General features: G+C 36.7%; 1 protein-coding gene across 11 annotated transcripts in view; it reads right to left on the bottom strand.

Annotated features, from left to right (window-relative positions):
* The window catches only part of Tcf12 (transcription factor 12), a 318,977-nt gene that overhangs the window by 294,068 nt on the left and 2,946 nt on the right, over positions 1-21,963 (bottom strand). The window lies entirely within an intron of this gene.

Here is a 21,963-nt window from a genome sequence, read left to right as displayed (position 1 = left end):
TTCAGAAATTTCTGTTAAATATTACTTTACTAGTATGGTTGATTGCAAATAATTAGAACCATGAAAACAAAACCATGGGTGGGGGAGGGGAAGAGACAACTATATAAGCAAACTCTTCCAGAACATTAAAAGGAAGGAAACACTTCCAGACTTGTTCTTATGAAATCAGATTACACTGGTGTCAAAACAGATGACAAAAACAATACAACAGGTCAGGCACCATAGCTTCTAGCTATCCAGCAGGCAACGATCAGAAGAATCATGGTTTGAGGTCAGCCCAGGCAAAAAGTTCAGAAGACCTATCTCAACCAACGACTGGGCACAGTGGTGTGCCTGTCATCCCAGGTACACAGAAGCATAAATAGAAGATCACAGTCCAAGCCAGCCCGGGAATGAAGTGAGACTCTACTTCAAAGCTAACCAACAAAAAAAGGCCTGGCAAAGTGTATCAAGAGGTAGAGCTCCTCCCGAGCAAGCATGAGAGGCCCTGAATTCAACCCTCAGTACTACAAAAACAAACAAACAAAAAAACTGCAAATCAATATCCTGTCATGAACACACAAGAAATTCTAAACAAAAGTTTACCAATCTAATTTAACATGTAAAAAAGGACAATGTGTCATGATGACACAGAATTTATCTAAGGAATGCAAACTTGATTTAACAATAAAAAAAAGTTAATCACTGTGACTCCTTGTATTAACAAATTAAAAAAGAAAAACCATGTAACCATTTCGATAAAGAAAAACATTTGCCAAAATCCACCATCCATTCTGGAAAAATTTCTCAGAAGCTAGGAAGAGAATGAGACCTCCTTAATTGAATAAAATGCACTATAAAAAAAGCCAGCCACAAACATCCTACTCCTCAGTAAAAAGCTAAATGCTTCCTATCTAGGATCCCACACAGGACAAGATAGCTGCTCTCACTGCTGCAATTCAAGCTTTTACTAGCTTCTGGAAAGGAAATTAGTAGTAATTAAAAGGAACCACACTGGAAGAAGTAAAGCTGTCTTTATTCAAAAATTGCATGATCATCTACTTAAGATTAATCCATGGAATGGAATCTGCAAAAAAAGTACCAGAATTAATATGTGAGTCTTAAATTTGTCCAATATATATATCAACATAAAAAACTCAATTGTATTTATGTATGGAACAATCCAAAATCGAACTTTAAAAACAATACCATCAAGGAGTACAAAATGCCCAGCATTAGAAATAAGTACAAAGACCAATCTGACAATATGTGTTAGAGACTAACACAGTGAAAAAACACTGCTCAGAGAAATTAAAAGCCACCTAAATAAATGGAAAGATTCATCTACAAAGGTCACTGAACTCAATGTTGTTTAGGTATCAATTCTCCTCAAAATGATCTACAGACTTAAAAGTGATCTCAATCAAAATCCCAACAGGGTTTTTTTGGTAGAAGTTTTCATAACAGTACTGAAATTTGTATGGAAAGGCAAAGAACCTAGAAAAACTACAATTATGTTGAAAAAGAACAAATTTGGAAGTCTGATATTATTTGATTTCAAAACTTTTACAAAGTTGCAATAATCAAGAAAATGTAGAGAAACAGACAAAAGAAACAATGGAACAAATGATAGCATGCTCACATATATACATATCTGTGGAAAACGCGCACTTAAAGGTATGGGGAAAATTGTTTTTAAACAAACATGCAAGGAAATTCATCTCAGAATAATCTTTTTAACAAATGATGCAACAAAACATAATATCATATGCAAATAAATGAACCTCAATCCATAGCTGCACCACATAAAAACATTAACTCAGCTGGGTGTGGTGGTGCACACCTGTAATCTTAGCACTCAGGAGTCTGAGGCAAAACAGTAGCAAGCTTAAGTTAGCACAGGCTATATAATGAGACCCTGTCTTAAAACTCTAATAATAATAACTCAAAATGGATCGTCAACCTACATGTAAATCAAACTTTTAAAGTCCTAGAAATAAACAAAAACCTCTTGTGATCGGTTAAGAAAGATTTCTTAGAAACCAAAAGCATGATCTGTAAAAGAACAACGATTAATTGAATGTCATCAAAATTAAACAATTCTGCTTTCCAAAAGACACTGTTCTAAAATGAAAAGACAATCCATAAAGTGGGAGAAAATACCTACAAATCACCTGTCTCATAAAGGACTTCAGCCCAGAACATATATAAAGAAATCTCAACATTTAGTAAGAAAACAAAACAATCTAACTTTTAAAATAGACAACAGATGTGAAAGTATATTACCAAACAAGATAAAAGACAGCATAAAAACCCATAAAGATATTCAACATCATTAGGAAAATGCAAATTAGAAGATACCAGCACACACATATTAGAATGGCTAAAATTCAAAAGAACGACCATATTGTCAGCAAAGATATACAGGAACTGAAGTACCATGTGGAATGTAAACTGAAAGCCACTTTGGCATAAGCACACAAAAGGCTCGTACATGAGAACCATTTATTATAGCTCTATTTGTATTACTGAGAAAACTGGAAATAACTCGAATAACCAGTAACTGGTAAAAGAATAAACAAATTCTTATCTATGGATAATTCAGAAATTAAAAAGCAAAACAAACAAAGAAAAAAACAGTACTCAGGGCCTCACATTTCTTAGCCAGGTGCTCTACAATTGAGCTACTCCACCAGCACCCCTCCCTTTTTTTTTCCACCAGCGTCTTGCAGAGGTTTTTTTTTTTGGCTTTTTTTTTGGGGGGGTGGGGGGAGAGTTGTTTTGTTGTTGCTTTTTTGGCCCAGGGCTGGCCACTGATCTGTCTCTAGTATAACTGGGATTACAGACACAGCTGGTATGGGAATGATATTGGGGTGGGGGTTAGTCTCACTAACTTTTTGCCTCAAACCATAATCCTCCTGATGTAGCTCCACAGTAATCGCCAGAGTAGCTGGGATTACAGGCAAGTACCACGTCATCCAATCCAAAAATAAACTACTGATACATACATGAGTTAAAGAAGTCAGACAAAAGAGGACATTCTAGGTGTTTTTGTTTTTTTTAAAGCTCTAGAAAATGCCAACTAATATCTATAGTGACAAAAACCAGAAGGGATTAACAAATGGCCATGAGAAATTTGGGGGAATGAATGACACATTTCATCACCTTGCTGATACTTTTCTACTAAAATTTTTTACACTTTAAATATAACTGCTAAACATGTAAATAGTCACATGTTGCTAATAGCTGCGAATGCCTACTGAACAGCAGAGGCCTACAGCTTCTGCTACTGCTCCTGTCTTCCCCAACCTGGCCTGCCTTCCTTTAGCACACAAGCACAGCATACACCAATTCCCTGGGCAGCAATAGCTACTTTAACCTCTGTAGCCACAAAATGCTTTAGCCCTATCTCTTAAAGCACTTTTCCTGGTTGTGCTGTTACTGATCTATTCACATAACTGTCTTCCCCAAAAAACTGCAAACTCTTCCAAGAGGACCATGCTCATGTCACCTCTGCATCCCAGACACCAGGCACAGAGCCTGATACAAAGCATATGTTGAATAAATGTAACATGAAGCTTATAGTTCAACTCACAAGCTGGTTTTGTTACATTATTATCTTTACCAAGAAACACTGTGTCAATCAACTATGTGCCTGTTGTAAGACAGCCATTAAATCATCCTTGCCTTTTCAAGCCTTTTTTCCTTTCTGCAGACTGAGTTTTTTATTTTATATATATATATATATATATATATATATATGTGTGTGTGTGTGTGTGTGTATACATGTATATATATATTGGTGAAGTGGGTTTGAACTCAAGGCTTCACACTTGCAAAGCAGATACTCTACCACTTGAGCCACACCTCCAGTCCATACATCTAATATTTTCATCCAATAAATTACTGAATGCCTTTGTATAACAATGTCCTATAACTTGAAATAAGATTACTAAATAAAACAAAGGTTTTAAAAAAATGTTTGCATTCTAGTGAAATCAGCATACAGAGTAATACAATAGCCAATGGTAAGTAGTTTTGACTACCTAAATACATAAGTAGACATTTAAAATACTTTAGTGGAATGAAGATAAAACGCAGTTAACAATTGTTATTGCCTTTTCAGAGTGCTATAAAAATGACCTATTTTCAAAGTCATAAAATTGGACATTTTAGTTAATCTGATTATTTGGCTTTGTTGTCTACTTCTTACAGGTTATGACTTCTCTGATGACAGTGAGACATTGGGATGTTTACCAGGGGAAGTGTGAGCATTTTCTTCCCTGGAGTGGTGTAGGAAGACAAGTGAAGTGAGGATACAGGAAGGTGAATGGGCAGCAATGCTTGAGGTGATTCAGCACTCTGATCTCTGTATGTCCAGCTGTGACATGGAAGCGGATTCCTCAAACACTCTAATGCTGACTTCATTCTGCAGTGACGGCGCCATGACTGCTGTACCTGCCTCCACACACACAACTCCACCGGTATACACTGCTCCACTGGTATTCACTCTACTTTATCTGAACAGTATCTTCCAGATGGGGATATGCACGTGCACACACGCGGACTATCTTATACAAAGATTGCCATGAAGAAACTCAGACACCACACTAAATTCTTCAAAGGAAGGAAAGAGAACTCCTCCCTAGACATGAACCCTGGTGTGCTGTGGAGTTACAGTAACGCTTTGAGGTTGTGCAGGCTTTTCGGTAGAGATCCAGAATGTGGACTTCAGCCATAAATAACACTTCAAACTGTATATTGCTGTCATTCAGAGAGCATTTCCATATACATCACCTCTCCTGAGCCTCACGAAACCCCAATGAATGGGGTTTACTAACTCCCACTAAAGTGATAAACAAATCACGCAAAATAAAAACTGTGACATCATCTTCAATGGTCCACTGTGCTTCACATTACCATCTCAAGTGAGATGGGATTCTGTCCATTCTCATCTGAGTTATCTCACATGCACTGTCAAAGCCCAGGGCCACTGTTTGGGCTATGTACCACCCTGCCACGCAAGAATATACTTTTGACCAGTCCTAGGTGGCTGTCCTGGCTCTGTCAATATTGTCCTCATTCAAGTATTCCACCTCCACTCTTCGTATTATACATTTTTTGTTAGCACATTTACCTTCTGACTGCTGCCTAGATGCAGTAATTACAACCAACTTAACCCTTCCTGGCAAACAATTAGAAAAGTGGAAAGCATGTATCAAAAGCCTACTTTCAGACATGCCAGGAAAGTGTGATCCCTGGAAAAGAAAAACTATATTAGCTCCAGCACCATCCTCATTTCCTGTTTAGAGACAATCTACAGAGCACTGTGCAGGGTAGGTCTCCAGAAGAATAGCAGTCAGTCTCCCTGAGATGAGAGAACAGAGATCAGCATTATGGGCTGCAAGGGCAGCTGAACTCATAGGGCTGTGGTCTAGAGGAGCGAGCTATGCAAAAAAGATCTCCAGAACCCTATAAGGGGGGCCCCTTGAGTATGTTACTAATAGCAAACTACACAAGCTTATATTTGATAAAACTCCACAATGGCAGGCAAAGAACCACAAAGGGTTGTAAACCCAAAAATTCTTGAGAACTCAAACAGAACTGGGAGATGTCTTAAGTTTGAAGCAGTGTGAATAAAGAGTACATGTTGAAAACATCTCAGAAAAGTTACACATTGGTAATACAGCTAAAGTATGCATGGCATAAATTACCCTAGATCCACTCTAAGAAATACTTACAAACAAGCCATGAAGGTTTCAAGGTGATCTCTAATAACTGTTTCCTGACAGAACAAAGCCCTAGATGCTTTTCAAAAAGAACACAATCTAAACACGTAATAATGTAACACTCACCAAGTCTAGAATCCACTCAAAAGTTACCAGCTTTCTCCTCTTTGAGGGGCAGTGCCTAATGGTACTCAAAAGGGTTAGTGTTTCCCATAAATTGGGTTTCCTGCAACAAAGCCTCTATGAAAACAGGCTGTCCTGAACTCCTGGTAATAGAACTGTTTCCCTTTATACCAAGAAGGGTGGGAAGACACCAAAACCCCCATCTGGCATAAACCCAGTCAGACAGGAAAGTTCTTAAGAGATATTTACATAGGTGGGATCAGAAAGCCAGTAGAAATAGGAACGTAAAGGCCATTCTGATGAGGTCTTAGTTAGACAGAACTGAGAAGAAATGCCATCCTTGCTACAAAGCAATTTGACTGAATGGTGTCCCTCCCTGTCTCAGGACTACAGACAGAACTTAAGAGTGAGGCACTAAGATATTTGTCTGAAGTTAATACCCAAGCAACAAAGCATCCAGGGTGCTGGTGCTGAATATGCCTTCTTTCAACTGCATATGGTAAAATTATTTAAAGTCATAAACAGAACTGAGGGATTTGAAGTATTCTCAGCATAGGTATGTGGTAGAGAATCAAAGGGCATTTTCAGGAGAAAAAAAAAAAAAACCCAGAATGAACAGAACTAAAGCCAGAGCCTATTCATCAGGCATATAGGAGGAATGAACCCAAAGCCACCTGGAAGATCCCCAGTGTGTCTGCTCCCCATCACAGGTCCAGAGAGTACCTAATGCCTAGGGGAAGAAAGTGTGTCAAGAAGGACACAGGCACCCTAGAGACTGAGGCTGAATGTCCAGGGAGTCTCAAGTCTCCTCCACACAATCTGGTATAGCATTCTTACACAAGGATCAAGGGGACCTGAGTACTGCCAACTAGGGCTACAGATTCAGGAGGTGCAAGCAGCAAATCCTGGCAGTGCACACAGCGTCAGGGCATGGCTTCCTCCACACAAATGTCAGCCTCAAGAACAATGACCCAATAAATTTCTGTTCACTGTAAGTTACCCAAGTAGAATATGTGGGTGTGGCATTCAGTGACATGCATCTGCTAAAAACTCCCCATTTAATGCTAATACACTGTTGGGTTTGAGATCAGGCAACAGCCAGTTCCCTTTCTAGAACCAATCACTCCATCAAACACATTATAATAGTGACTTCACCAAATTTTTGTTCTAAGTAACTAAGATATTGGATAACAGGATATTAGACAACTGTCCTTGAAACTAGTTTAGCAGTTTGATTAACTACCTATTGCTCCATAGTGTATGGATCAGCTTCAAAACCTGATTCTGCCACTTAGTGGCTGTGTTACTCAACCTCCTGAAGCCTATTTCTTTGTCTACATAAACAGGAGTACTGAATCGGCTTCAAAGGGATAGATAAAAATATAGTAAATAAGTCAAGCTGGCTTGGTGGTACACTCCTGTAATGCCAGTACTCCAGAGGCTGAAGCAGGAGAATTGTAAGTTCAAGGCCAGCCTGAGCTACACAGCAAGACCCTGTCTCAAAAACCAGGGGCTGGGGATATAGCTCGGTGACAGAGTGCTTATGTAGGTATGCCCAAGACCCTGGGTTTGAGCCCTAGAACAAAATTTTAAAAAAATAAAGATTATGTTAAATAATTTACATAAAAGTATGCCCTGTATATAGGGCCTAAACTTAAAAGAACTAGTATTTTGTTAATATTTTCTATTACAATGAGAGTCATTTTGTCTTTTGGAGAATAAAATAGGTGAAACCTAATTGTAAAATTATCAACAAATGCTAACACTTTAAGGCATATGTATTATACAATTACATCACTTCTTATAACAGGTCAAACCATTACATGTACTAAATCAAAGAGCCTACTAAAATCAGTAAGGGTTCAATATTGCCCTTTCTAAAGTGATCTCCTCCTTGACTGTCTCTTAACAAGTAAAGAAGTTTAGTCACAGAACTACTGTTTCTCCTTCAGTAAGGGGCTGTGGATCATCTGCATAAGCAGAAGATGCTGTAAGAAGAAACTGAGCAGCATAAACCTGTGCCAAGGGAGTGAGGATGCACTACAGGAAGGAAGACTAGGAGAACTTTTGTTTCTACCCATATTATTAAGGTTTTTTTTTTAGTTCTAGCTTATAGTCTTGTAAGTTTTCAAAAGGAGTTAAAAGAATATATTTTCAGTCACTTACATGTAGACTTTCAAATTTAATCTAAAATTTAGCATTTTCTTCCTGTCACCCAGGCGTGCGGTGAAAACCACCACAAATAGACATTAAGGCACTTTCTCTAGAACTAATGTTTTTGTACCTGAAGAGAAAACTTTGTTAAAATCCAACAAAAATCTTCAAAGAAGAAAGTGATGGGGAATATAAAACTACAACTTATTTTTTTTTAAAACTGAGAGCTCCCGTTGGATTTTTTGCCTGACTACTTTTAAACTGTCTCTTTATACTAAGCCTGTTTAGTCGTACTCAAATATTTCTGTTAACTATCCAATACCACAGCAATTTGTTCATCTTCCATCAGACACTAAACAAAAGCTTTCCTGAAAATTTCCAAGACTATTTTTTATATTGGAATAGATTGCTTATGATACATTCTTCTAAACCAAGACAGTAATTTTAAAACTCCAAGCTCATAAAGGAACACTGGATACCAGAAAATACTTTCCTACTATAATCCAGTCTGAGGGTTATTTTCAAATACAAAAAGTTCTAAAAATCAGGTACTCTTTTTATATCAGTAAGACAGTTAATGAAAACAGTTAGGTTATTATAAAGTGCTAACAAAAGCTCCCTTTTCTGAACTTTCTTGCTATTCAGTGAACATCTTCACCAAAAAGTGTCATTTATATTTTTTGAAATGTGTTTACAAATACAGCTTTGTTTCACAAAATTCAAAAATACAAAGCCTCCATTCATATCATAAAAATACCAATTACCTCATTTTAGAATTGCTGGATAAATGCAAACCTTCTCCTTTTATAAGGAGCAAATGGGCACTTTCGAAAAACTAAAAACTTTAAGTCTGTCAAGGTAGTCTCTGAAATCTGCAGGTTTTACAAGCAACAAAAGTTACTGTTTAAAATACAAAAACTACTTTATCAGACTCCATATACTCCATTTATCATAGAGAAAAACTGTGAGAATTAAGGCTCAGAAAACAGGGGCCTAGTAGCAGATGTCTCAGACCAAGTGGCCTTAAATCAGTGAGGAGCTTTCAATGGAGAAGGCTTGCTGTGAGGAAGATTACAGAGACAAGAATTCTGATTATCTTTACCATATCTCCAGCTTGATACAGCCCAAGATCTCTCCAAACACAACTCCTTTACCTTCAATTCAGGCTTCTCCTAAAACAGGATTTGTCCAAATTATACATACATGGGTAATATTATAGCTCCAAATTAGAGTGGTCGACCTAATTCCTAATTAAAAAAACAGATAAAAGATACAATTGCTAAAGAAACCATGTCCACATTTATAATCTTTACTTTTGGGGGTTGGGGATATAGCTCAATGGTAGAGTGCTTGCCTAGTATACATGAGAACCTGGGTTGATCCCCAACACTGAAAAGAATTAAGCTAAAACATGCATATACATTAAGACACTATGTTTTCTATAATCGACAAAAAGGCAGATTTGGCCCCAAAATCTAAAAGCAAGGGTGACTTAGAGTATCAAGGAAAAGGTTCACTTTCTAATTACAAATTAACCAGAACGAACTCACAGTTCCATAAAACAAGACTCTCGTTTTCTGCTATTACTAATGCAGCTCCATATTTACTAAAATTCAAGATCATACAACCTCACTTCCCAGGCCCTAAAGCCTGGCAAAAATCAGGGTTGCTTTAGAAAAAAATGTAACTTCTAAAGTTCTAACCATCTACTGGCTTTCCAACCTGTGGTAAAATGGTTCCTACAGCCGTCATAAAGAAAGAATTCCTCTGCCCAATTAAACTTAGAATCAGACAAGCCATTCTGCCCACCATATGACATTACTAAAGAACAAAGTACCTGTACCCAGTGTGTGGGGGAGGCACACTATGAAAGTATCACTTCTCTTTGCTTTTCAGAGCCCGAGCTGGCTGTGGTTCTGTAGAGCCAGATGTAGTCACATAAAACCTCAATGGCTTTACCACTTGGCCACTTCCTGCCCATCCTTGATGTTTAAATGTGGAGTCCTGCATGGACTAAGATATTTGCAGAAGACATTAAGAGAAAAGGTAGAACAGTCTAATAACTGAGGTATAGCTCAAGTCTCCTGTCAGCTAATCCACGTAAATTTCAGTGGTTCCTTTAAGCCTCACCATGCAGATTGTACTAGGGAAGAAAACTACAAGTAAAGGAATTTAACTTTCTTTTCACCAACACATCCCCAAAGCTAAATCAAATAGTCACTAAGTGTTTATTGACCTCAAATAGGATATTTTGCACAAAGACAAGTAGAAAACACCATCTGTTTATAGGGAGTTTATAAACTGGTTAATATACATGTTTTTTAAATGACAATATTCTAAGGAATTTTAGGGTAAAAAGAACTCAAAGAGCCTAGCTACTCAGGAGGGAGAGATCAGGAAGATCAAGGTTCAAAGCCAGCCCAGCAAATAGTTTACAAAACCCTGTCTTGAAAATACTCAACACAAAACTGGGCTGCCGGTGGCTCAAGTGGTAGAGTGCCTGCCTAGCAAGCGCTGAGGGCCTGAGTTCAAGCCCCAATACCACCAACTTAATTAATTAAATAATTAATGTCAAGCCTTTAAAAAAAAAGATCAGAGGATCTTAAGCTCATGCTTGCAATCCCAGTTACTCAGGAGGCAGAGATCTGGAGGATCACAGTTTGAAGCTAGTCCACACAAAAAGTTACCAAGAACCCAGCTCAACAAAAAAAAGCTGGGCACAGTAGTACATGCCTGTCATGCAGGAAGTGTAAGAGTATCGCAGTCCAGGATGGCCCAGGCAAAAAAAAAAATATATAAGACCCTACCTAAAAAAAAACTAAACTGAAAAGGGCTGGGGGGCAAGGCTCAAGTGGTAGAATTATCAGAGTTCAACCTCTCACTATACATTCCCAAGATCTTTAGTTTTGCTGCTTCACCTACCACCTATGCTCATCATCACCATTTGAAACTGATCTTCAGAAAAGCAGTAGGAATTTATTACAGTAGGAGACGCAACCATTCTTTTCTATGCCTTTAACTAATAGCCAAAACCCTACAACTATCAGATTTCCTCTTCCCAAGACACAAAGACAACTGAATAGGAGAAGACCACACACTAAAAGAATTACATTCTTCCAAAGATATTTCAGGCTATAATGCACTACATTTAAGATCTTAAAATATTTTTTAAAAGAAAAAAAAACTTACACAGTTTTCACTTGAAGCTTTTTCTTTTTTGGGGGGGAGAATACCAACATTACACCATTTAAGAGTCTTTGTTACAATAATAAATTTTCAAGATTTCTAGACATATTAAATTCTTTCTCAAGACAAACCAAGCTCTAGTGTAGATTAGTATCAGTGCAGGTGCAAGTACCACTGATCAGTTTGCTACTTCTGAGGGGCAATAAGAAACCACAGGCAAATGTGTACCCCTGTTGATTTCTGTTTCCTCTGTAAGATGAACTGTTTCCAACTTCCTACAAGAATTATGAAGTAAATAGCATGAGTAAATATTTACAAAGTACTTTTATCATTATTGATTTTTTTAAAGTAATACTCCTCCCCCTCGTCCAGTCATTCACTGGGCAAAGTCCTATTGCTATTACAACTTGTTGAGCAGGTCTTCAGGGTCTAACTCAATGAGTCTGCTCACTGCAATGCTGCTCCTTGAGCCCGACAAGAGGAGTTGGTTATGTAAACACTAAGGCAAGAGAGACCCTGGCTGCGTGGCCTATTTTGTGTTTCTACAGCACAGTTATAAACCTTAACTGGATTTAACTGTTCAACACTGTATCATGGTTCTTGGGACAATAACAATGGTAACGCCACAGTAAACAGAAAAGTCAGAATGAACTACTGGTCTGTCTCTCAAAACAGACAAGTTTATTACATATATCGTTATTACTTTCATAGTTTATGTTAAACAGTAGTAGGACTAAGCCAATGATGGGCTCCTGAGAAAATTTCACTCAGAATCTCAGCTTGTTTTCAATGAAGATGCCTGTAATGGTATAGGTTAATAAACAGTATGCTAGTCTCAAAACTTTCCCCCAGAATAAAAGGAAATAAAGTTTACCCAAGAGTGGTTTTGTCTGTGCCCTACAAATAAGCATCTTAGCTCCTCTTTCTCTTAATGAACCTGAGACTGGGGGTTGGTAGGATTTTTGTCTGTATGCTCCCAGGCAACAGTCAACGGGTGTTGGCAAGGTTAAGGATTCCTCTGCAAGGGATCATCTAAGCTGGTTTCACATACATATAAACAAACAAAAATAATTCACTAATTTCCCGGTATGCTTTAACTGATCCTTGGCCTAAAAGATGAGATAGCTGACTTCTCCTCAAAATAGAAACTGATTCTGTAAGTCAATGTATCAGGCAGGGTACTTAAAGAACAAAACTCAGCCTGAAAAGCCTATATTCAAAGAATTTGTTTTAAATGAACAGATCCACAAGAATTTTTTCTGTATGTAAAATAAGGTTCTCAGTGTACACTTTTAGGGAAGAAAGAGAGAGAGGAAGAAAGAAAGAAAAGAAAAGAAGGAAGTAAGGAAGAAAAGGAATGGAATTCTTATTTATGAATTGAAAACAAAACGGGTCAAGCAGGGGACAGAGCTCCATGACAACTTTTCTGAAATCCGTTAAGGCCAGGTAGGCTTTAGAACTCAGCTTTTAGAAACGATGACACAGTATATACACCATGTATCACAAATCACCCTAGCACCTGGTAACTGGGCAAATAGAGAATATCTGCAAGATGACATACTGCCACCAAAATATTTTATGCTGAATTTATAAGGAAAAAAATTGTTTCAGATCTTTCTGGATTTCAAAATTGCAACTCAAGGATTATTGATCATTGGCAGAGAAAAAGGAGTCTCAATAAATAGTAAATAATACATGCTGTCACCTAGAATAAAAAGAACTAGTTAATATTCGGGTAAGACACTAAGGATATTTAGGAGTCTGAAAATGGCTCTCTATCTGCCTACTTGGAAAGTTACATCAATTCTAGCTGAATGTATGCTCCCACCAAGAAATTCAATATGAAAAAGCCTTTCCCTAATGATTCCAAACTGGGAACAACACTGAAAAACAGTCATCACCCACAGATAAGCACAGGACTCTGAGCAGACAACAGTCAGCTTGATCTAACAGCACTCTAAACTTAAAAACCTGGGAGGATCTCCTAATCAAGAGAACTCAGAATTTTCGCACCTGCCCTACAAGTGGCCACATGAACTCAGGTTCTCTGAACGTGCTTGTGGTCAAACCATGCTTTCGCTGTAAATTCAAAGTGAGCCTAGCATTTTTTCCTCCAACTACCTCAAGGGCTGGCGGAACGGCTCAAGGGGTAGAGCGCCCAAAGCGTTAAGGCCCCAAGTTCAAACCCCAGCAGAGATTCTTTCCTTTCCACGTCCCACCAACCCACCAATTCTCACAAAACCTGCTGAGAATGGCAGCGTGTTTACTCATGCTAACGTTATGCCCCACTGTGTTCCCTACGTTTGCCCACCAATGAGATGGTGAGGGAATAATTATGAAGCTGCCTGTTTGGTAAAACTACCAAAAGCAAATAAACCAACAACTTTTAAAGGAGGCTGCCTCCAGAAAGACTTCCATTTGGTAACCAGGACGATGTTTCATCAGTCTGATTACCACACATTCAGAGAAACACGCTCGATCTAAATTCAGATGCCTTCTTAAACCAAAACAGAGTTGACAAAATGACATCTTTTTTTGGGCCATCTTTCTCCAATGTTTTTGTTTTGTTTTATTTAGTTTTGTTTTTGTTTCTTGAGACAGGGTCCCACTATATAACCCAGGTTATCTTGAAACTTGCTAAATATTCCAGACTGACCTCAAACTCATGATCCTCTGGCCTCAGACTCCAAAGCAGTGGGATTACAGGTTTGTGCCACCACACTCAGCTATCTTCAATTTCAATAACCAAAACTCTATTAATGTATGGTAATACTGTCTTAAGATTATTTTAAAGTAGTGTTTTCTGTCCCACCATGCTTTATCTCAAATTGTTTTATTATATTACTTTAAAGATTTCATCCCTGAGTCACCATTCAATGCAATAAAAGTTAGCAGCTAATTGCTAATCAGTCTTCATTTCTATATGATCTTTAAATGGGACCTTTAAGTCCCCAAAAGCTTACAGTAGCTTCGATGACTCACCGTGGTTTTTATTCTAGGTTTTTAATCTAGAACACCTAAGAGCACATTTTAAACATGGAACAAAAAAATTAAGCTCTCAAATGTATAAATAAAACTATAAATAAATGTTATACACACACACATTTTCATCCCATGTCAAGGATATATTAAAAAATATATCCTATTTTCTGTTTTCTGGAAACAGAAAACAGTTTCAAATAACAACTACACTACTAACAAATCTATCTATACTTCAGTTTATGGAAATAAGTTTCCTCCATACCAAAAACAATTTTTCCCCTAAGAAGCAAGAAAAGGTCCGGGAACAAAGACAGTTAAGGAATATGCTGGAACATACTCTTTATATTCTAAGCAGAGTACAGGTCAGAATCCACTGCACCTGGCCCCTATTCCCAAAGACACACAGTAAAAAAAGCGTAAAGTAATGCCATCAGTAAGCATGGTGCATCTTTAGAACTTCAATTTTACTCGATGATTAATGAAACATATTTATTTTACAACAAGCATGTTTGTGCTAGGAAGTAGAAAGTAAAATGTAGATGAATTTTTAAGATAAGATACCTTCTGCTCACTTGCAATGTGTTGCTTCAGGCTACCACAGGAGTTTATGTTCCTTCTCCTCTGCCATGAAGAAGAAAGAAGAGAACCTCCACCCAAGAGACGAAACATTTTCTCCAATCTGTCTCCAAGCTAGTCTATCCTCTCAGGTCACATCATTTTTATTTTACTTATTTACTTAAACTACACCTCATTCTCAAAAGAATGTGGAAAAAACCCTACATCTAAGTAACAGTGGTGCCTACGCATAGTACGGTTTCTTACTTTTACACATTCTGTTTACTATCCTGCACTCTGTAATACCTTGTCTACAAAATAACAATATTAAGAAAAAATACCTACAGGAAAAAAAAAAAAGTAAAGTTCTTATGTACCTAAGGACTTTTCAAAGCTATTCCTATGCTTTGTTACTTTTTACACTCACAACAATATTGTAACTTTATGGCACTAAAAAGCAACTTTGCCATGTCACCCTGGGAAGGCATTTCCTTACCCACACCACCATAGACAAATCATTTCATTTTATCCAATGTAAAATGAGATGACATTTTGAAAGTTGTTTAACACAGTGCCCGCCATGTAAGAGCAACTCAATAAACTGGCTATGATATGACGCTGGCTATTATTATTACTAATATTACGATAAATACTACTTAAGAAGATGCCACAATGGTACCAGTAATGGCAATTCTTGAGGTAACTGTGTGGCAAGCAATAAACAGATAACCTTACTCGATGCCCACGGGCATTAAAGGTGGGTATTATCATCTACTTTTCACCTGGAAAGAAAGTATGGTTCCAAGGGCTTAACTGACTTGTCGAGGGTAAAATGGCTAGAAGGTTCATCCCAGTTGACTAGCTTTGAAGGCCAACTCTTCCCTTTATACTACACACTTCTCTCAGAAAAAGCCAGGAATTCAAGGGCTCTCTCACTGACAACACTCCGACTAGATTCCTCTCCATTTCAGGTCAGAGACTAACAGGAATTCCCTCCAGTCCTGCACAACTCATTTATATACAAATAGAAGTGTGTGCAAAATGTCACCTTCTACTCCATTTGTAAGTTAATAAAAATTTGTAAATTTTACATTAAATAATTAAAGTCACGAATTTTATGTTTAGCTCCACCATTAACATCAGCTCTTGGCCTGATCATTTCTAAGTTCATTTCCCTAAGGGATTCACTTACTTACTTGGCTTTAATTATAACTTGTAGGCACAAAAATTAAGATCCACAGCTCCCATCCAAAGGAAATCTAAATGTGAGTAAAACCATACACATGTACAAAGAAGTGTTCACTAGCACCTTGTTTACATTATTAAAAGGAAAATTAACAAAATCCCTAACCCTCAAGCAGTAAAAGAACTGATCTAAGTTATGATACATCCGCTCCATATAGCAATTTTAAACCAACTTTAAAAAAAAAAACTTTTAACATCATGAAAAAATGATCATGGTAGAGTATGAAGTGAAATAAAAAAGCAGGACAGAAAATGAAACTATCATTAAGCTCTCAACTTTGCAAACACAGCACTACCAAGAAAAAAAAAAACCGAAGGAAATAAATCAAAACATAGTAAATTTTTTTTTGGATAGTGAATTAAGTTTTCTTTTCCCCTTGCTGCTTTTCTGATCTCCAATTTTGTTTACAATGAAAACTATGAATTAATTTTAATTTTATGGGCAGAAATAGTGAGATGTTGGGGGTTCTTTTTTTGTTTGTTTTTTTGTTTTTGGTGGTACAGGGGTGGGGGGGTTGAACTCTGGGCCTCACACTTGCTAGGCAATTGCTCCACCACTTAAGCTACTATGGCAGTCCTGGGGTTGTTTTTTTAAGCAACATCTTTAACTCATTTTCCAGCACTCCTCCCTCATAAATCTCCAAACCAGCCACAACAGTACCAGGTCCTGTGAATGGGAGGGGGTTGTGTGTGTTTGTTTATTTGGGGATATTTTAGTTTGGTCTGGTTTTATAGTGTGGGGATGGAACTCAGGGCCTCACACATGCAAAGCAAGTGCTCTACCACTGAGCTCCACCCCCATGAGCTGTGTCAAATTTAAAATACTCAAAACGATTCAGCATTTTTGTGATTTCCAGCACTGCTACCTACAGAAATCTGACCCTTCCATTCTGTCAATCTTTCACTCCTAATGGTCTTCCTACTTCCCACACTAACACCAAACACAAACCTTTACCATCTATCTCTAGAATAGCCTCCTGAATAAACACATGCTTCCCTATTCTCATGCCTCCCCACTAACACTTAATTCCACTCGAGTTCAGTATGTACCAAGTATCGTTCTTATAGCTTTCCATTTATGAGCTCATGTAACTCTTGTAACAACCTTATCAGAATAGCTACCTTATTAGTCCTACTTTACAGATCAAGAAACAGAAGCACAGAGAGGTTAGGTAACTTACCCAAATCACCCAGCAGTAAGTGGTAATATCTGGATATGAACTCAAAGTCTAGTCTGGCTCCAGATAAAAGTATATAAATATAAATTCAGGACTGGTGAGTAACAAAAAACAGCTTTTCTTTTCCCAAACTGACTAAGCCCTAGGATCATACTAAATTCCCATTTCCAGGTATCTCCTCTTGCTAGTCTACTTTGGAGGGAGTTCTTCTCCTTAATTCATTTTCCATCTCTCCTTCACAAGTCAACTCTAAGTTCAGAGCTTGAGTATTCCGTAAGCTAGTTCCCTAGCTCTCTAGCACAGCATTACTGTGCACTCAATTGTACATATTACAGTTGTCGACATTTTTCACGTTAGAAAAGCTTACCTCACAATTTTACATTTACCTTCACATCTAAATAATGAAAAAGGCTCCAATTCTAGTTTGTGAGCCTCACTATGTCCCATCTTCCCAAAGGCTACTGCTAGAAGAACAGACGACACAAAGTAGATACTACACAAAGTAGATAAGCATGTGGATAACTGGTAAGGAGATTACATGTGACTCAACTACTTAACAAGGCAAGACACCCTCCATTAGTCCACTGAACTCATGAATTTATGTTTGTCTTTTCATCTTATTCCCTACAGACAAACACTTTACACTGGCAATTTCAACATTCCCATCCCAAAGCTTACATTCAAATGACACCCAAAAGTGATTGTCAATGCTTTTTTTGAAAAAGGCATCCCTGCATTGTTCAGGTCCTTTCCAATAGTGCTACTGCTACTCTCTTTGTGCCCAAGTCTTGAACATGGTGAAGCAGGCAGCGACATTCAAGGCCAGACTACCAATCATTCAAGATCAGAAAAGACTAACTGACTTTAATAAAACAGTATATTCTATAATGGGTTCCTGTTGAATCTAATATTTAGTACTGAATATCTTCTTCTTTACCTTCCCATTCCAACAGAATCATTTTAATAGTCAAAGACAACACTATAACAAAGGTTAGCTTAAAAGACAGAAACTTGAATTTGTGTAAGCTAAAAACAGACAAATCAATTACAGATAGGCTTCACTCTATGTATGATAAACAAGTCTCTAAAATACTGTGATCTAATCAAAAGTCATTTCTCAAACCCATCGTAAGTCATGACCAACTTAAAGAATACGGAAGGAACTGTACTGAATGCTCATGATTAGCTTCCAATTGTTCTGTTTTCCAAGTTGGTATTTTCACATACATAAAAGTTTTCTCTAAAAGACCCCATTGCAACTTAACTTTCACCTTAAATACGCAACAGACCATATTTATCCTAAAATGTCACATTTTGCCCCATGTCTGTTAACTCTGCAATTACTCCATCAGGACAGCTTACCCAAAGCCAATGCCTGACATGGTTCAACTTGAACAAATTTAACAACTGAACATCAGTTATCATAAATCTCAACACCAACTAGTATACAATGTGACCCATAATCCACACATAATCTTAAAATACCTTAAGTGACAGGCCACTAGTTTTCTTTCTATTTAAAACCACTATCCTATTTCTACGTAGTTCAAGTTCAAAGCACATTGGTAAAATATTGTCTTTCTCTTTCTTGGTTTTTTTCTTGATGTGTTCAAATAATACTAGAGATTTAAAACGTTTAAGAGGTGAGTAGGCATTTAGTAATCTTATCATGGATTTTTTTAATTACTTTAAAAAGTGGATACAATTAGAGAAGGGCAATCTTTGTAGAGATGGAACAGTTTTTCTGTCTTGACCGTATCACTATCAATGAGCTACTTGGAAAACTGCTATAGTTTAGCAAAATATTACCACTGCAGGAAACTGGGGAGAGAACCTGGGGTCTGTGCACTGTTTCTTACAACTGTACATGAATCTACAACTATTCAAAACAAAAAGTTTAACTTCTTTAAAAAAAAAAAATACTAAAAAGCAATTTAATTAGAATTCATTTTCCTAGCTTTGTCATAAATATTTTTAAAAAGCCTAAATATATATCTGAAAAAAATGTCCACTCCAAATGATCAATGACTGAAGAATGATAAGCTGTATTCCTTTTTGTTGTTGTTTTATTCTTTTTTTTTTTTACTTAATCTTTTTGGAGGCAGGGCCTCACTATATAGTCCAGGCTGGTCTCAAACTCTCAATCCATTCTCCTGCCTAGGCCTTTCCAATACAGGAATTATAGGTGTAGTCCTTTTAAAAAAAAAAAAAAAATACTAGAAAAGACTTGTTAAAGTTATTCCCAAAAATCTTAAGCAAGAATAAATCTAAACTGTTAAAAATAAAAAACTGATTTAAAAAAGGAAAAGTCAAACTACCTCCTAGTTAAACTAACTTTCTAGATAAAAGCACCAGAGAGACATACTCAATACATACAGGTGGCTTGTAAAACAGCACACTGCTCCCTTTCAATGTCTCTTAGTACTTGGATTCAAAAACTAACAAAGAAAATTTACATACCATACAGATACTTACCTACTAAAATTTAAATGCAAAATCACAATTTAGCTCTAACGCACTACCATGAAATTAGAAGAGAGGGGATTTAAGCACCTGAACTATTTCCATTTTGTCAATCCTCCCTTCTACACACTACCTATTGAGTACCTCATCTTTCACTCCCACAGAAACACTTCTCTCAAGGTCACTATAAGAATACGTTTCAGAGACTATCATACCAAGCACACAAATTCAGTCTAACTATAATGCAAAGGAAAAAACACCATGGTGAAGAAATAACAGTATACCAGACTCCTGGAGACAAATCAGTAACAGTAAGTACACACTCATCTTTTCCACAATGACTGATGAAGTATCAGCGACCCACAAGTTATTTGCTTTGCTTCATAAATAGGAAAAAAATAACATTACAAACTATAACATATATGGTATGTTTTCAGCTAAAAAAAATTCCAAAAGTATTGTGTACTATTTGTATACACTTTGGATTATATTTCAAAAACAACCCACTCTAAAAAGACAAATAATGAAGACAAAATGATACTGCACAATTCTAAGTTACAGCTTTCAGAAGGCAAAAGGCATGAGGTTTTACAAGTATTACTCCAAAGACAAAAAAAAACTCTCATCTTTTCAAGCAGCTCTTCAAAAGGAAAGCCAGATCTTTAGCTCCTGATATGCTGGAAATAAATAGGCATTAGGACATATCAAAAGATATTATGTGTTGAAATCAGGGTAGACTTATTCAAATGTCAATAATGTATATAAATAAAATATTACTATGCCAATTACTTTTAAACATACCCTTTTCAAAAAGAAAAGGCTACAGGGAAGCCACATCTGCCAGTATATGGTGATATAAAATAATCACATACCATTTTCTCTTCTCAAAAATTTAAGTCCTCTCACTAATTACTGAAGGTCATGATTACAATTTTAATGGCATTTAAAACAAACCACACAGCTAAATATTGGTAGGTCCACTGAATATAGATGTTTAAGTTCAAATTTCAATGGATAAACAAATACAATTAAAATTTCAAATTTCCAACTCCAAAAAAATCAAGTATGACCATTTCTACAATATAGAGAAATATTCTACTTTCTGTAGTACAACCTAAAGAAAGAAGACTAGCAACTCCAATGTTATGCTTGTAAATCCACATTTGAGTTTAAACACACACTTTTCAACCTTACAGAACTTTCAATATCCTAAACCTCTTCTTAATTTTAAAAGTAGTAGATATAACTGCCCTTATGCTAACAAGTTTCTAAAGTCTGTGTCCTTGTTATCTATGTCCGGTTAAATACATCTTCCAAACTTGAGTTGGATCTAACAGCATGAAACAGCATCACTCATTTAAGAAACACACACCAGGCATCTAGCATGCGTGAGACAAAGTGAATTTAAAACTTTGTGAGAATGAATTCTTAGTTGCAAAAATGTATGTACTTCAAACACTGCAATGGAAAGGAATATAACCACCTTCTATAGTAATAACCATTCTCTTCCCCTACCCCCAAAAAATTTTCCAATGACTACCACTAAAAAAGAAAGGTGGGAGAAGTGCTGTGGTTTGGTTAACCTTTCATATCTTTTTGAACAAGAGTAATAGTAGCCTTTAAGCTACATAAAATCCAAAAATGCATTTTCTTATTTCAGATGTTAAATGGCATGCTGTATTTTCCTCCACAACTTGTCACTGCATAATTTAAAATGAATTCTAGTAAATTAGTGCATGATTTTAAATAGAAACATTTAAATAGAAATGTGAGGTGGAATAAAGAGTTAAGTTGATTATGAAATTAACCTTATTTTCTAATGTTTTGCTCTCACAGTAATTTTAAAAATCGGCTATCATTTTACTAGGGTAAATAAAAAGCACTGGTCAAAGAGGAATTACTGAGTTTCAGCCCAGGGATCTGACAGCTGGCTTTCTTAAGATGATGCTGTCAGGGCTCCCCACCTCCCCAACACACACACACACACACACACCACACACACCGCCCCCCCCACACACACCTCATTACGCATTAAAGAATAAATTTAAGTTAAGAAGAAAATTACAGTTTTGTACTAGAACAGACCTTGCTTCTAGAATGCTTATTTTTTTAAATTATGAGTTCAAAAAAAAGTTAGTAAAACAAACAAAACAAAATGGGGTAACTGTTCAGTAATGGAACAGAGTAGTTTGAAATATACCAAAAGTGAATTTAAAGCTTACAGCACTGATGTAGGAATAAGAATCTAACTTACTCTCAACACCATCATAATAACATCTGAACACAGGACAGAATTTAGGCATCTAATAGGCATCATTTAAAAGAAATCTAAGTTTCTATTCATTTCTAATATTTAACTCATTAACATT

This window comes from Castor canadensis, chromosome 2 (assembly GCF_047511655.1).
Source record: "Castor canadensis chromosome 2, mCasCan1.hap1v2, whole genome shotgun sequence".
NCBI classification, from domain to species: Eukaryota; Metazoa; Chordata; class Mammalia; order Rodentia; family Castoridae; genus Castor; species Castor canadensis.
The sequence above is the reverse complement of the archived record's forward strand: the minus strand, read 5'-3'. Positions and strand labels throughout refer to the sequence as shown.